General features: G+C 49.1%; 1 protein-coding gene across 6 annotated transcripts in view; it reads left to right on the top strand.

The window, feature by feature from the left end:
- The window catches only part of SHANK3 (SH3 and multiple ankyrin repeat domains 3), an 857,838-nt gene that overhangs the window by 24,274 nt on the left and 817,371 nt on the right, over nt 1-16,193 (top strand). For all 6 annotated transcript variants that reach the window (XR_012642513.1, XR_012642514.1, XM_074976815.1 and 3 more), the window contains exon 2: nt 11,647-11,697. The gene's annotated coding sequence lies outside the window, so the exon portion shown is untranslated. The remainder of the gene's footprint in view (nt 1-11,646; nt 11,698-16,193) is intronic.

Below are 16,193 nucleotides of genomic sequence, written 5' to 3'. Positions count from 1 at the left end.
CCTCAGCTTCCCCTTGGGGCATCTGGAGCTCTGGCAAGAGGTTATCTACCTTCCAGCACATAGTGACACTCCTAGGAGATGTCCTGAGACTTGCTGATGCAGATCAGGAATTTGCTCCTCTCTCATCTTGGGGAAGAGCTAATCTGGGAAGCGAGGCAGAGAGGCTCCAGGGTGTGGGCTGAGTGGTGTGGAGGGAGGAGCTCTAGGAGCAGCCAAGCCTGGGGAGAAGGTCTGAGCTGGAAACCATCAGGTGGTGGTAATGTACTCAGAAGGCCAGTGGAGTCTGAACCCTGCCTGTAGGTGGGGAATGGAGTATGTTCCTGGGGTTTAGCTTTGAGCATCAGTTGTTTTTTTTTAATTTCTGGAGTGTCTCCTAAAGAGGTGTTTCGCTTTTTCTCCCTGGTGTGCTGGGTCTGGTGGGACAGGTGGGCAGTATGGCAGCCCAGTCTTCGTTGGCCTGCCTTGCTCTCGGGCAGGGATCAGCAACTCCCAGCACAGATGCCAAGAGTGGCAAGTGAGACAATTTTCTTCGGCGTGCAAGGCAGGAGCTCAGCCCTATCTTCCTCCCCCATATAGCCAGGATCTAGCTCAAAGCCAGGCTGCCTGTGAGTTAACCAAAGACCAGCTAATGCTACCAATCACCACCTAAATGGCAAAGCTCTGCGTCTTATAGAATCATAGAATCATAGAACAATAGAGCTGGAAGAGACCTAAGAAGCCATCAAGTCCAGCCACCTGCCCAAGGCAGGACCAAACCCCATCAGATCAGCCCAGGCAGGGCTTTGTCGAGCCGAGACTTAAACTTAATTTATTTATGAAGCTGTTGTGAGTAGGACTATTAGTGACTTTAAAAAGTACCACTGGCCCTCGGACTGTACGTAGAGGTCAAAAGGTCAAATTTCGGCACTCCACTTTGGAAAGGTTGCCAACCCCTTCTCTAGGTTATAGCTGGAGAAAAGAATGATTGACATGCTAGCAGCTGGTCCAGCTGTTGCCCCTGATGTTGCTGTGAGTGGTGGACAGGCTGCTACATATCTTGGGGACACAGGCAGGCTCCCCAGTATGATGGAGCCACAGGCAGCCCCACTGTTCCCTGCTGGCCTCATGACCACAGGCAGCCTCTCTGTTTCACTCTGGCCTCATGGCCACTGGTGGCCCTGGTGTTCCCTGCTGGCCTCACTGCTGGCCATGTGCTCTGCTCTGTCTGGCTCCCATGCTCCTGGAGGTGCAGCTGGTCTGGTAAGCATGGACCCTTCATGGCAGTGTTGGAGTTTCTGAGCACTGGGGTCTGTGGTTGCAGGGCTGCGGTAGAAGCTGGCTTTGTCCTGTGTTTTTCTGTTCTCATTATGCTGTTCTGGGGAGGGAGGTGGTGCCTGCAAGCAAAAGGGTGTCTGGGATCTACGTGCAAAAAGAAGGCTGATGGGCATGAACGCTAGCAAGCAAGCCTATTGTGTAAAAGGCAATTAGCTCCTTTGTGGAGCAAGAGAGCAGAAACAATAGCAGCTACAAGCCAAGGCACTGGCCGTGGGGTTAGGCCTGAGCAAGAGGTTTCCTTGTGGATTGATCTTGAGGGCAGGGACTGGGGCATTGACTGGCTGCAGCTGTGTGCAGTCAGGAAGGGAGCTGGAGAAGCCGTCAGGAGTGTGGCCGCAAAAGGGATCAGAGAGGGTTCCTTGGGACACAGGGCAGACTAGCAAGGAATTGTGAACCTGCCTGCTGTTGGGCAGAAAACAGGCTTGCATCAAAGAAATATCCAGCTCATAGAATCAGTTTCTCCTCCTACCAGAAACAACACAGAAGGCACTGGATTTTGGCTCACGTCTCAGGCTGAGGGGCAACAATACTAGGCCAGCACAAGAGTCCTGCACCCGTAAGAGATGAAAACAGAGACAACTGATAGTGTTTGCACCAGGACCCAAGCCGTATTGGGTGCCTGTATTATTGTGACTATCCAAAGCCAATGCAATGGCCCAGGGTAAAACGTGTCTCTGACGCAGCAGCAGCCAGCTCAGATCCACAGACTTGCACTGCAGGCCTAACAATGGTGGGGACAGGTTCTGCCATCTCCCAAGGGAGGAGGGGCCTAGGCTGTGCCCCAGCCCCATGAAAACGTCCACACTGCTGCTTGTGGCCTTGTAGAGCGAGTCTCACCAGCCCAAGCCTGTTTTCCTTGGCTCTGAACCTGGCTGCAGCAGGTTCTTGTGCTGGGCAGGGACAAGCTCTCTGTGTGCTCTCCTCTGGGCCAGGGTTCTTGATTTCTGTGCCCCTTTTTAGCTTGTTTTCCCAGGGCTCAGTAAGTGGCACAAGCTGCTGTGGATGCTGTGAGCCTGCAGTGCTAGTGGTAGCCCAGAGGTGTCACAGGAGGAAGGGAACTAGAGTGCTGAAACTCCTGGCCCTGTCAGGTGTTGCCCAGCACTGGATGTGCTGGGGCCAGTGGCTCCAGCAATCCCTGGGCAGATGCGATCTCAAGCCAGGTGCCTCTGTGTGTAGTAAAGCACAAAACACCAGGTAAAGTCCATGCGAGAACAAAGCGTCTCTTCTCTGTTGCACCAGCATGAGCTGGCATGCTGGCCAGGGCTACCTGTCTCAGCTGACAGGCTTGTCCTTTTCGATTTAAAGGTGTAATGCAATGAAAACAAAAGCATAAAAGTTACAATCTAAACACATCATAGCTCATCTGCATAATTTATTCCTCTTTATTGGCTCCAATAATAAACTCATAAATTCCTTTCCCTGGTTGGCAGAGCTGCATTTCATGGTTCTGAGGAGATGTTAATGTTATGAGCATTGAATTTATCTGTGGAATTGCCTCCTCTGCAGATGAATGCCTTTGACAGCATTGAAAATGTATTCAGCCAACGCCACATTCCGCAGGGTCAGACATACCCATTTGTAACTTGGTGCCTGACTGGGCCCAGCTTGTCAGAGGAGTCAGAGCTGGGGACAGACATTAGCTGTGCAGTGCCTGGGGCACTGGTTACCAGTACCAGGAAATGGGGTTGAGGAGCAGAAGCAGTGGGAAGTATCACACTGGAGGGGATTCCCATCCACTGGGGCATTTAAAACAGTCCCCACATGTGTAGGGCAAATTGCATTAGCAGTGGCCAGGCTGGATTAGATCCTAATAGGGACAGATGCTGCAGAGAAAAGTAAGAATCCCACAGAAGCAGATGGGGGTCATCTGTCCCCCATGAGGGTCTCACCATGATCTCTGATCATTTGAGTTTGGCAGAAGCCCTGAAGCAGGAGGTTCAATGTCCCTTCCAAAAATGTATCTTTATTAGCTGAGAACATAAGACTGTTCTTCAGATAGCCACACTGGGTCAGACCAATGGTCCATCTAGCCCAGTATCCTTCCTTTCAGCAGGGCCAGTGCCAGGTGCCCAGAGGGAGTGAACAGAGCAGGGCAATTTATCAAGTGATCCATCCTTGTTGCCTGGCAGTCAAGGGATGAGGGCACTCGGAGCATAGGGTTGCATCCCTGACCACCCTCCCTAATAGCTACTGAGGGACTTATGCTCCAGAAGCTTGTCTAATTCTGTTTTGCACCCAGTTACAGTTTTGCACTTCAACATCCCTTGCCAAAGAGTTTTACAGGTTGGCTATGAGATGTGCAAAGAAGTAATCCCTTTTCTTTGCCTTAAACTTTCTTCCTATTAATTTCATTGGGTGACCTCTGATGCTCGTACTATGGGGAGGGCGAATAACACTCCCTGACTCTCTTTCTCCACACCAAGCATGATTTTATAGACCTCTGTCTAGCACATTCCCCCTTAGAGGAACAGTCCCAGGCCTTTGTAATCTCTCCTTACATGAGAGCTGTTCCATGCCCTTTGTTACTTTACTTGTCTTTGTACTTTTTCCAAACCTAATATATTTCTGACATGGGGTAAGCAGAGCTGCACACAATATTCAGGGTGTGGGCAAACCATGTCTTATGATATTTTGTGTCATATTATCTATCTTTACCTAATGCTCTGTTAGCTCTTTTCACTGTCGCTGCACTTTGAGCAAATGATTTCAGAGAACTATCCATGGTGATTCCAAGATCCCCTTTTTGAATGGTTATAGCTAATTTAACTCCATCATGATGGGGTCAAATTTAGCTACGACAGATCAGGAAAGGGATCTTGGAGTTATAGTGGATAGTTCTCTGAAGACATCCACGCAGTGTGCAGCGGCAGTTAGTAAGGCAAATAGGATGTTAGGAATTATTAAAAAAGGGATAGATAATAAGACAAAAGATATCATACTTCCCCTGTATAAAACTATGGTACGCCCACATCTTGAGTACTGCGTGCAGATGTGGTCTCCTCACCTCAAAAAAGATATATTGGCATTAGAAAAGGTTCAGAAAAGGGCGACTAAGATGATTAGGGGCTTGGAACGGGTCCCATATGGGGAGAGGCTAGAGAGACTGGGACTTTTCAGTTTGGAAAAGAGGCGATTGAGGGGCGATATGATAGAGGTATATAAAATCATGAATGGTGTGGAGAAAGTGAATATAGAAAAATTATTTACCCTTTCCCATAATACAAGAACTAGGGGACACCAAATGAAATTGATGGGTAGTAGGTTCAAAACTAATAAAAGGAAATTTTTCTTCACACAGCGCACAGTCAACCTGTGGAACTCCTTGCCCGAGGAGGCTGTGAAGGCCAGGACTCTATTAGGGTTTAAAAAAGAGCTCGATAAATTTTTGCAGGTTAGGTCCATAAATGGCTATTAGCCAGGGATAAAGTATGGTGCCCTAGCCTTCAGAACAAGGGCAGGAGATGGATGGCAGGAGATAAATCACTTGATCATTGTCTTCTGTTCTCCTTCTCTGGGGCACCTGGCATTGGCCACCATCGGCAGATGGGATGCTGGGCTGGATGGACCTTTGGTCTGACCCAGTATGGCCATTCTTATGTTCTTATGTTCTTATGTGTAGCTGGGATTATGTTTTCCCAAGTGTATTACTTTGCATTTGTCAACATTGAATTTCATCTTCCATTTTCTTGCCTCATTTTGTGAGATCCATTTGTAACTTGTTACTCTGCTTTGAATGTAACTACCTTGAGTAGTTTTGTGTCATCTGCAAGTTTCACCATTGCTCTGCTTACCCCTTTTGCAAGTTCATTTATGACAATGTGGAACTGTGCAGGTTCCAGAACAGATCTCAGGGGAACCCACCATTTGCTTATCTCCGCTGTAAAAGGTATCCATTCATTTGTACCCTTTGTTTCCTGTCTGTTAACCAGTTCCTGATCCAGGGGAGAGCCTTTCCTCTTAGCCCAGGGCAGCTCACTTTGCTTCAGGGCCCTGGGTGAGGTGCCTTATCAAAGGCTTTCTGAACATCCACGTACACTGTAGCCACTGGCTGCTGCTTGTTCCCATGCTTACATGCCCCCTTCAAAAATTCTAGTAAAGTGGTGAGGCACGATTTCCCTTCACAGAAGCCATGCTGACTTCTCCAAGCCCTGCTCAGCTGTGTGTCTGACAATCCGTTCTTTGCTATAGTTTCAACCAGTCTCACTAGTACTAGAGTTAGACTTACTGGCTGTAATTGCTGGGCTCACCTGTGGAGCCTGCTTCAAAAATTGGCAGCATGTTGCCTATCCTCCATCTTGCTGTTTAATTCAGGAGTGGCAACTCTATGGCCCGTGGGCTGAATCCATCTCCTTGCTCATTTTCATCTGGCCTCTGGGTCACAAAGTTCAACTCATTCCCAGGGTGGACAGTGCTGAGGCTCAGGGTTTCCTCCTCCCTCCACCAGCAGAGTGAGAGGGTGTTCCTAGCTCCAGGCCAGCTGGCAGGAAGCCCTGAGCCTTGGTGCACCCCTGCATGCTTGGCACCATGAACACCAGCTTTCCTTGCTGCAAGGAGGAAGGCGTGAGTCCTGGCACTCTCCCCGTGGGGCTGGAACTGCCATCTGCAACTCACCCCACTGGAGAGGAAAACCAGGAGCCTCTGCACCTCCCCCCAGAAGGGGGTTGAGCCCGTGTGGCTGAACTTCGATCTTCTTGGTGGGTCAGTGGTTCCTGATGCAAAAAAGTTTCCCAACCCTGGTTCAATTTATTGATTTCTTCGAAAACCTCCCCTGTTGCCATATCATTCTGGGGCAGCTCCTCAGATTTATCACCTAAAACTAGCTCTGGCCTATCCTGATATCCACCAAAGTATTCAACCCTTTTTTGCATCTTGCTTAATTCTTGGCCTTAGCACATTTCTGTGGGAAGTAGTTCCACACTGAACAGCCCAGTGTGTGAAAAAGTATTTATTGCCTTTTGTCAGTGTTGAATGTCATTGCATGTCCCCTTGTTCGTGTGCTAGCAGACAGAGAAAATAGATATTTCTAATCTTCTTTTCTACCCCCATCATTCCAGCTATCTCCTTTGTCTCTTCTCTGTGCTAACAATCCCACCGTTTTCAATCCCTCTTCATAGAAGAACATTTCCAAGATTTCGACCATCCTATTCCCAGTCTCTGACCAGTGTTCCCTGTAAGCTGAGCTGCTGGGTAGGTGGGGTCCTTTCGAAAAGGAGCCCCGTCGGGATGAGCCGCGCGGCGGCGAGGCGCGTCAATTTCGAAGTGCTGCAGCCGCCCGCATGCTAATGAAGCGCTGAATATGCATTTCAGCGCTTCATTAGTAAACTTTGAAATGGCCATTTGCGTGGCCATTTCGAGGTTTGGGGCACGTGTAGACGTAGCCTATATGTCCTATGTGAGCTTGGCAAAAGCTAAAGAAAATAGTTAATTTATCCATACAATCTCTGGCAGTGTTTGCGATCCAATTAACAGCATAGGAATCTTGGCATTTGGCTATGCAAGAAATATGGCTGAGTGCCTCAGTTTCCCTTTTCATTGAGTGTATTAGTTCTGAAATGTCCTCTCTCATGTGAGACATTCCAAGCCTCAGTATAGACATCAACTGTGAAACATCAGTATCACCAGGTCTTCAAACGTACAGAGTGTCCTCATTACCACGCTGCACAAGTTCCAGGATTTTCCCGAAAGTCTATGCATATTGCACAACTTTACAACTTTTGGCATCAGTTACAAAAGCTAACATCAGCAACAAGACCACATCAACTGCAAGCATACCATTCTTGTCAGGCTACATCTTTGACTCAACACCATTGGAGTTTTGGCATTTTAGGGTTAGCCTGTGGCTTCCCTTTACAAAACCAAGTTTTTTCCTTCCTTCTTGCTCTGTGGGCTCAAATTCTGGCCTCCCTGGCTGGGTCTGTCCTCTCTGTTCACATTTGCCATGGGACTGCTAATTGCTATGGAGTCTCTCTCTCCCCAGTCAGACAGGTAATTTGCATCAGCACAGATGCTAATCTTCACCTCAGTTTTCAGCTTAACTGCCACCATTTCCAAAGCTGGTCTCTGTCTCAAAGCCACAGGGTCCATTGGCATGTTCGACTTATGGTTCTTTTGTCCCTACATCACCAACTTTGGCTTCCACATGGAATCATATGTTAAGACCACTAAAAGATTGCAAGTGTTCCCAGTATCTGGAGATGGGACTCTACCTGCCATCCCCTGTATTCTGCAGAGATTAACTGCACAGTTTTGCTGCTCTGCATCTACAGCTATCCAGTCTTTCCTCTGAACCTCAGTTACACACTGTCCTCTCACAGAATCAAAACTGAAACGTTCCTGTCCCAACACTGGCTTCCCAGGAAGCTGGTCAACCACAGCCATTTGGTCTTTACAGGGCTGTTTTAATTTTCTGATCGTTTCTACTTCAGCTGAAACAACTTTCAGTCCATCTGAAACATTTTCTAAACAGTTCACAATGGACCTTTCCAAAGCAAAATCAGTGGAGTCCCTTTCCACAAAAACAATGAGAAGTCCAGTGGCACCTTATAGACTAACAGATATATTGGAGCATAACCTTTTGTGGACAAAGACCCACTTTGTCTGTCCCACTCTGCCCAGGAAAGCTTATGCTACAATACATCTGTTAGTCTGTAACGTGCCACAGGACTTCTCATTGTTTTTGTGGATACACACTACCCCCTCTGATCCTTTTCAGACATTTCTCCTGATCTCCCTCATTCAAATCATTCCACTCCCTTCAGTCACAGCAAACTGCTTGCAAAAATCACCATTAGGATTTTTATCCTTAGGAACTCTTTACCTTTACCTGGCTCTACAGAAGCATCACTCTGCTGAGCCCCAACCAAATCCTTCTGCGTTTTACTTACACACATAATCACCTCTGGCCCATCAAGCAGATTTTTACACAATCCCCTTTCAGGCAAACAAACAAACCAACTCCTAAGATAAAAGGTCAGAGGCATGCTCCGACCCTCTGCAGATTTCCTTAGAGTAACACGCAGGTTCTCTGGCTCAGCCTGCACGAGGAGAGGAACCACTTCCTCCTTGACACAAATTCCCACACTGTCAGTAGGCACAGGGTGACCATATTTGCCTATGTGAAATACAGGACACCTGGTAAAATTACTCAGAGTTAAGCCAGTTCAATGGCAGTCCATTAGAACTAAGCGGTACAAACATTCAATATGACAGTAAGTTGACTGTACACCCATTTAAACGATATACTGCATTATTACAAAAAATAGATAAACATTAAAAATACACACCTACAATTCAGTGGTTATGGCTCTAAAGAAGTACCTGCCTTGTCCCAATATTGCGGTCCTCCAGAGTGTGGGCTGGTAGTGAGAGAGAGGTGCAGCAGCCAGAGCAGAGGGCTGGGGGAGGGTTGGGGTATGTGAGTGAGCTACTGGAAGTCAGGGCTGGGTGTGTGCAGGAGGACAGGAGTCAGGGATAGGGTAGGAGTCTGGGAGTGGGGAAGAGGTCTGGGTTCTGGAACAGTGTAAACCATTTGATATTTTTGCAGCAGTATAAAAAAAGCGTGAAACCTACTAGGCCAATTTTAACCTCCCGCTCCCCCCATGCCATTTACATTTAATTGGAGACAGTGGATTACCCTGATCAGACACATTTGTCTCACCCTTTCCCAGCACACTAGCAACAGGCTAAAAAACAAGCACCAGGATTGTTCCCTCTCTGGGATTCTGTCATAGCACTAACTGGATTCAATCGAGTTACAGCATCATTGTCCTCAGCAGACGTAAACTTAGGGCCATTCCCTTTCTCGGCTTCAGTTATGGTGAGCAGCAGCTGCAAGAGAACTGCACTAGCTTCAGCCCGCACAGGCTGAGAGGCACCTTCTGCAGGCAAAGAACTAGAAAGAAACTCTTCCTCCAGAGGCCTGCTGCTGCTGCTGACAAACAGTTGGAGATGTTCTCTCCCTTTACCAGCACTCAGGGCTGACTTTAGACACACACCTGGAAATCAAGACAGCTTTCTTCACAGACAGCCGACCACTCCCAGCAGATAGAGTGCCAGTCTCCACAGCCAGTGCTGACTATGCTGGGCTCCCCTAAACAAACTCTTCTCATCTTGGAGCCCCTAGAAACTAGCAATTTTATTTAATAGGTAATGATCTTTCGTGGGTAAGACCCACTTCATCAGACCACGTACCCACAAAGCCTCTTCACCAAATAAATAAAACTGTTAGTCTTTCACGCGTCACAGAACTGCTTGTTTGATGTTGTTGTTGTTTTGCTTTGTTTTCAGTGAAGCTACAGACTAACACAACTATGCCTCTGTAATATTTATAGGGTTTCTGGGCAAATTGCTTAAACCCAGGCCACTTACAGCCCAGACTGGGGTCAGCTTCTTAATAAGGCACAAGATGTAGTACAAGTTTAATGTCGTGGTTACAGAAATATTTAATTTAAAAATCCAGTCATGTCACACCCTCTGAGATCATTGTCACTTGTTTGGGTTTGTTTTCACAAGCTTCCTCCAGCTAACAATCCATCCTCTGCACAAACTTTTCTTTGGGTGGGATTTCAACCTGAACATCAACTTCAGTCTGCTCCAGAGGAACTTTTTCCTGGTCACTGAGTTCTCTGCTTGACTAATTGCAGAGTCCCTTCTGAGACATTAGAGCAGCTTTCAGAAATCTCACTCACAGATACACTGCTCCTCTGCACAAAGTTATCGTCCATAGGCATACGTTTAGAGAAGCCATCCGTAGGCAAGTCCTTCCTTCCCTGGGACGAGCTTTGTTCATGACACTAACTTGACTGAACAAAGCTCTAATGTCATTCCCAGTCATAGCAACGAAGGGTCCTGTGGCACCTTATAGACTAACAGAAAAGTTTTGAGCATGAGCTTTCGTGAGCACAGACTCACTTCATCAGATTCACAGTGAGTCTATGCTCGCGAAAGCTCATGCTCAAAACTTTTCTGTTAGTCTGTAAGGTGCCACAGGACCCTTCGTTGCTGTTACAGATCCAGACTAACACGGCTACCCCTCCGATACTTGATTCCCAGTCATAAAATCCTTGGGAATTGTGCTTTTCACTCCCACCAACATAGTGCCATCAAATCCCTTCCATATGAGATGGGTTTTAGCCAAAGGCACTGTTACAAAATACAAACAAGGTTCCAACAGCCAGGCTTCTTCTGGCAAATAAGTTTTTCCTTGACAAGACTGGCTTTAATCAGAGCAACCGCTGCTGCAGGATCTCTCCATGTCTCTCATTCTACTCCATTCAGTGCAGCACCACGAATAAACTGGGAATTATGGTTCCCATATTTAGCCCTAATATGAGTTTTAAGGCCAAGTCCTGCAGAGACAGTATCTGCACACAGGGCCTCAGCCTTGGGCTGTAAGAAGCCTTGTTTTAAACAATCTGTTCTGATTTGGCCCTCTCAGCAGAGGCCAGGAAAATCTCTAATATGTAACCTCAGCAGCAATGAAACCCTAACAAGGGAGGGTGAAGTCTCTCCAGCCTTAGCTTAGCGGCAGCTGGCTTTTACCAGTAGAGCACATGGCTTTAATCACTAAGGTTGCAGGTTCATTCTCTCCTGCTGACAACCCGGATCTGTCAGTCTTACAAATATTACACATGTGATAGCTGGGCTGTACACAGGAGGAGGGTCACAGGTGTACTGTACGCAAGAATGGGACCATAGCTGGGCCGTACACATCATGGTGGGACCAAGGCCAGGGCTGTGTCATGATGTGGGAGAAAGAGAGGCACTAAATATTTCAGAGGAATCTGAGTTCCTGTGATTTCTCCACTGAAGAATTTGGAGTGCATCTTATGAATTGTTAAAGGCCTGCTGGAGACGTGTGTGTCATGCAGAGCCCTTCACAGAGCTTCCAAGAGTCAGGCTCCATCCCCCACTGACCCCTGGCTGTAACCAAGACCCCCATCTGCACACTGACCCCTGGCTATGTACTCTGGAGCCAGCCCCTCCCATTCCTCAAGTGACCCCTGGATGTGTGCTGTGGGTCCAGAACCCCCAATCCCTGTGCTAACCCTGAGTGTGTGCTTTGGACCAGGGACACCCCTGCACTGACCGCTGACTGTGCCCTCTGGAACCAGGACCCTGTGCAGGTGGGGTCCCTGAGCAGACAGGGGGAGGGACTGGGGCCAGCCCATGATCGTGAGGCTTCACTCCTTGTCCTATCTGCACGCTGTCCAGATGGATGCCTGACAGGCCCCGCTTACCTGCCTGCATGCCCCGGCTCTGGAGTGGGTTCAAGGGGCACCGGGGCACTGCATACAACTGACTCCTGCCTTCTCTGTGCCTTCTCACCCCTAGGTTGATGGCAAAGGATTTCCATGAACCTCCAGCCTGTGACTCTCCCATCAGGTAGGTCTTGCCCATCCCTCCACCGCTAGGGGCTTGGGAAGCAGGCCTGGGGGTCGGCACAGTCCTCTGTCTGGAGTGCAGGGTGGGAGCCTAGGGCAGACTCTGGCAGGCGCCTGCAGAGGGATGTGGTGAGGCGAGTGAGTGAGACTCAGCAGGGGCGACACGAGCTTAGTGCAGGGGAAGGAGTCAGGGCCAGGAAACAGACTGCCGTGGGGTTTGGGCCATTGTACCATTGGGAGGGAAACCTAGTAGGGAGGAAGTGGGCAGGCCGGGAGGTGCTGTGTAATTGGGGGCAGTGGGCTCTGCCTGGCCCAGGCTCCCAGCATCCAGGACGGAGGGGACAGTGGCATTCTGGCAGACTCTGAAGGAAGCAGAGATAGGATCTCTGTACATTTCACTTACAAAATGGCATTGGTGAAGGATGGGGGTGCACAGGAGCAGAGCCACAACCAACCCACCATCATCACCCCACCCCCGAGTCACTGTTAGCACCCTGCCGCTTCCAATGAGTACAGGGGCAGTCCTGCCCCTCCCCCTGAGCAGCACAGCCCAAGAGCAGGGCGGCTTCCTAGCTTGCAGTACTCTCAGGCCACCCCAGGGCAGGGCATAGGCGGAGCAAGGGTGGGGAGGGGTGAGGCAGGAGCGTGTGGCCAGTGTCCCTCTGCAATCCCCGCACCAGTTGCCTCTGCAAAATGGGAACTGACTGCCTAGGAAGGAGTGCTAGGGAAGGGGTCTGTGGGTCAGAGTGGACCACAAGCTAAATAAGTCAACAGCGAAACACTAGTGCAAAAAGTGAACATCATTCTGGGATGTACTATCAGGAGCGTTGTGAGCAAGACACGAGAAAAAATTCTTCCGCTCTACTCTGTGCTGTTTCAACCTTCACTGGTGTCTTGTGTATAGTTCTGGTGCCATGTTTCAGGACAGACAGAGACAAACTGGGGAAAGTCCAGAGAAGATCAACACAAATGATTAGATGTCTAGAGAATGTGACCGATGAGGGAGGGAAGAGAGAAAGAACTGAGTTTGTTTAGTCTGGAGAAGAGAAGACTGAGGAGGGACGTGATAACAGGTTTCAAGTGCTCTCGGTGGTAACTCGATAACGAGTAGGACGTCTTTATGTCACCTTCCTATTTGTGAGTCCATTGATGGCGGATCAGCCCAAATCTGGAGCCTCAGATCTTACCACAGAAGAGGCAGGTGTTGGTAGCTGTTGGAGGGGCGTGGGGCAGTTTTTGATGCTCTTTTCTTCTTCTCCACTTCTCCGTGTCTGCACTGTGGTGGGACCTCTCAAAATATGCCACCCCCTCATGGATTACTGTTATTTCTACCACATAGAGGTGAACCCACTGGATACAGTTATCCAGTCAGGGGGATTGAGGAGGACTCTGTTTAGGGCACCTTTTCTAGACCTCTCCCCATGTGGGGTGAGCAGAGTGGATCCTAAATAGGGCTGCTCAGTCGTGGATGCAGCAGCCGGACTGTTCTACCACCTCAGCCTTCGAAATGGAACGACTAATACATACATCCACTGCCTACATACTGGTTCATGACTAAAAGCTTCCAGATTTCACAATCTTGCTTCCATCACCATTCACCAGTCACTGTAGGGCTTAAATTAGGAGTGTAGTACACAGGAGTACAGGCTGAACCTCTCTAATCTGAAACATCCATAATCCAGCATGATTTTAATTAGCTCGGCCACCACTTCTCACGGGTGGGGCCAAGTTTCCTGTAGTCCCATAAAGTTTGTTTCCAGCCACCAGTCCTGGCTCTCAGTGTTCTGTGCTGTTATTTGACTGTAATCCACCAAGAAGTGTCTTCTAAGGGACCTGCAAGCAGTGGGAGTGTTGGTAATGCTGCTAGACGATATTGATCTCTCTTGGTCCAGCAAATTCTCTCGTCTGGCACTGGTCAGATCCTGAGGGTGCCAGATGAGAGAAGTTCAACCTGTACATAAAAGTTTGTTCCAAGGGGGAGGGAGAGAAATTTTCCTCTTTGTGCTCTGAGGGTAGGACGAGATGCACTGCCTGTAAACTGCAGCAAGAGAGGTTTAGGTTAGACATCAGGAAAAACTTGCTAACTGTTAAGGTGGTCGAGCACTGGAATAAATTGCCTAGGAAGGTTGTGGAATCTCCATCATTGCAAGTTTTTAAGAGCAAGTTGGGCAAACAACTGTTGGGGATGGTCTCGATCAGTGTTTCTTAAACTTTTTGAGACCATGGAACACCAAACAATAATATTTTTATGCGGAACACCAAAAGAAGTTTTCTTCAAAAAAATTGTTGTCAGACAAACCAAAGCAAAAAACAAACCCAAACAGCAACATATACAGCAGAATGAAGTAATTTAATGTGGTATCATAGCAGTGAAGAAGTAACATTGTACCTGGTTTTAATAGCAGAAAGGATGTACCCTCAGTGTATTCTTCCAAAGGCTCGTGGCACACCTGCGGGTTGTTCATGGAACACCAGTGCTCCGTGGAACATAGTTTAAGAAACACTGATCTAGATCAGGGTCACCAACCCCTGGCACAGGTGCCAAGAGTGGCACGAGAGCTTATTTTCATTGGCGTGCAAGGCGGGAGCTCAGCCCCACCCCTCCTCCACCGTGCAGCCGGGAGCTTGCTCAAAGCCAGGCCACCTGAGGGTTAACAAAAGACCAGCTGAGGCCACCAACCGCCACTATGCGGTAAAGCTCTGCCTGTTACTGTATTCATTAATGGAGCTGTGGTAAGCAGGGCTATCAGTGACCTTTAAAAGTATCACCTGCACGTAGAGGCCAAAGGGTCACATTTCTGCCCTCCACCTCGGACAGATTGCTGACCCCTGTGCTAGATTATACTTAGTCCTGCCTTGTGTGCCGGGGACTGGACTAGATCCAATCCTATGACTCTGTGACTTGTCAGGTGCCAGGGTTTGCCCCACCCCGCAGCACAGTGCAGGCTTGGGCCAGCCCCCGATCCCATGAGCAGCACTTGGCGAATGCCGAGGCTCTGCTGTCAGGAGGAAGACCGTGGTACACTGCTGTGCAGGGGGTGCGTGCTGGCAGACACAGCACAGGAGCCAGCGAGGAGCCCCAGTTACTAGTCTGGTGGGATTTGTACGATAAGGGGGGTGTGTGAGACAGATGCATAGGGATTTGGATGTAGTCGGTTGGGGCAGATTTCTGAGCTGTCAGGCCCAGCCCTGCCAGTTAACCTGGCCCCAGTGGGATTTGCTGTTGCCTGTGTGTTCTGGGAGAGGGGGATTAGGAATAGCCACTCTCCCCTATACTTTGTTCCTCTGAAGCCTCTCTCCATCCTCTCGGTGGATGTTGCAATGGATTCGTGTCACTCTCCGTCCCCGTGCACCCAACCCCACATCCCTGCAGGAACACCCAGGCCCCTGTGTCCGCAGGAGAGCTCCCTGTCTCCCCAAGAGAACACCCAGCCCCGTCTCCCCCAAGGAGAGCTTCCAGCCACGTGACACCCCTAGGGCTATGTCTACATGGCAGAGCTATTTTGGGGTACCTGAGTATCCCGGAATAGCTACTCAGCATCTTTGAAACACACCTATTATTTCAAAATAGTTTTGAAATAACAGGCGTGCTATTTCGGCCTCCCTGTACGCCTTGTTGCAGGACGAGTAAGGGATGCTTTGAAATAGTGCATTATTTCAACAAAACAGTTTCACTGCCGAAATAGCCTGTGCTGAAATAAACCCGAAATAAGACACACACAATTTGTGTAGCACAAGTTCCATATCTTATTTTGAGTTTAGGGTGCCATGTAGATGTATCCTAGGTGAGCACCTAGCCCCCTGCTGCCCCCAGGAGAGCTTCCAGCCTCTGGCTGTCCCTAGGAGATCTCCTAGCCCCTGGTTTCCCTTAGGAGACCTCCCAGCCCCCTATCCCCTCCAAACCGAAGTCCCAGTCCCCTCTGCCCCCAGGAGAGATCCCAGCCCTCTGCTGCCCCCAGGAGAGCTCCCAGCCCCCTGTATCTGGGGTCTCCTGCCCCTTCTTGCCTCTAATCTATATAGGAGAGCACCCCATCTTCTGCAGCTTCTGGCTAACTCACACTGCAGCAGCCCTCTTATTCCCAGGAAAAGCTAGTAATCCAAGGTCTCTAGTGCAGAACAAGAGCAGACCCAGGCCAAGGCTAGGGGTTAGGTTAGGGCAGACAAGGAGAAGGCTCCTTGGCCATGCATGGGGCAGTGATCTCACCCAGAACATTCACTCATTAAAAGCAGAAGGAAAGTGGCATTAAGGGGAGAACTGCTTTGTTCTATGCACCCTACAGCTCTGCAGAACCTAGCACCCTGAGCTCAGCTCCTGGGCATGGTCTCTTGCACACCCGGGGACAGCATCACACAATCTCCCACTCTCTGCCCACCACTGGAATTAATAGCTGTTTTTCACAGGCTTCTATAGAAACCCTAACATTTGGGGTATCCACTTGTTGAACTGCTGTCCTGTGGTGCAGTTTGCAGAGAGCTCTGTGCTGATTGACAGCAGAG

Source organism: Carettochelys insculpta, chromosome 1 (genome assembly GCF_033958435.1).
Source record: "Carettochelys insculpta isolate YL-2023 chromosome 1, ASM3395843v1, whole genome shotgun sequence".
Taxonomy (NCBI): Eukaryota; Metazoa; Chordata; order Testudines; family Carettochelyidae; genus Carettochelys; species Carettochelys insculpta.
The sequence above is the reverse complement of the archived record's forward strand: the minus strand, read 5'-3'. Positions and strand labels throughout refer to the sequence as shown.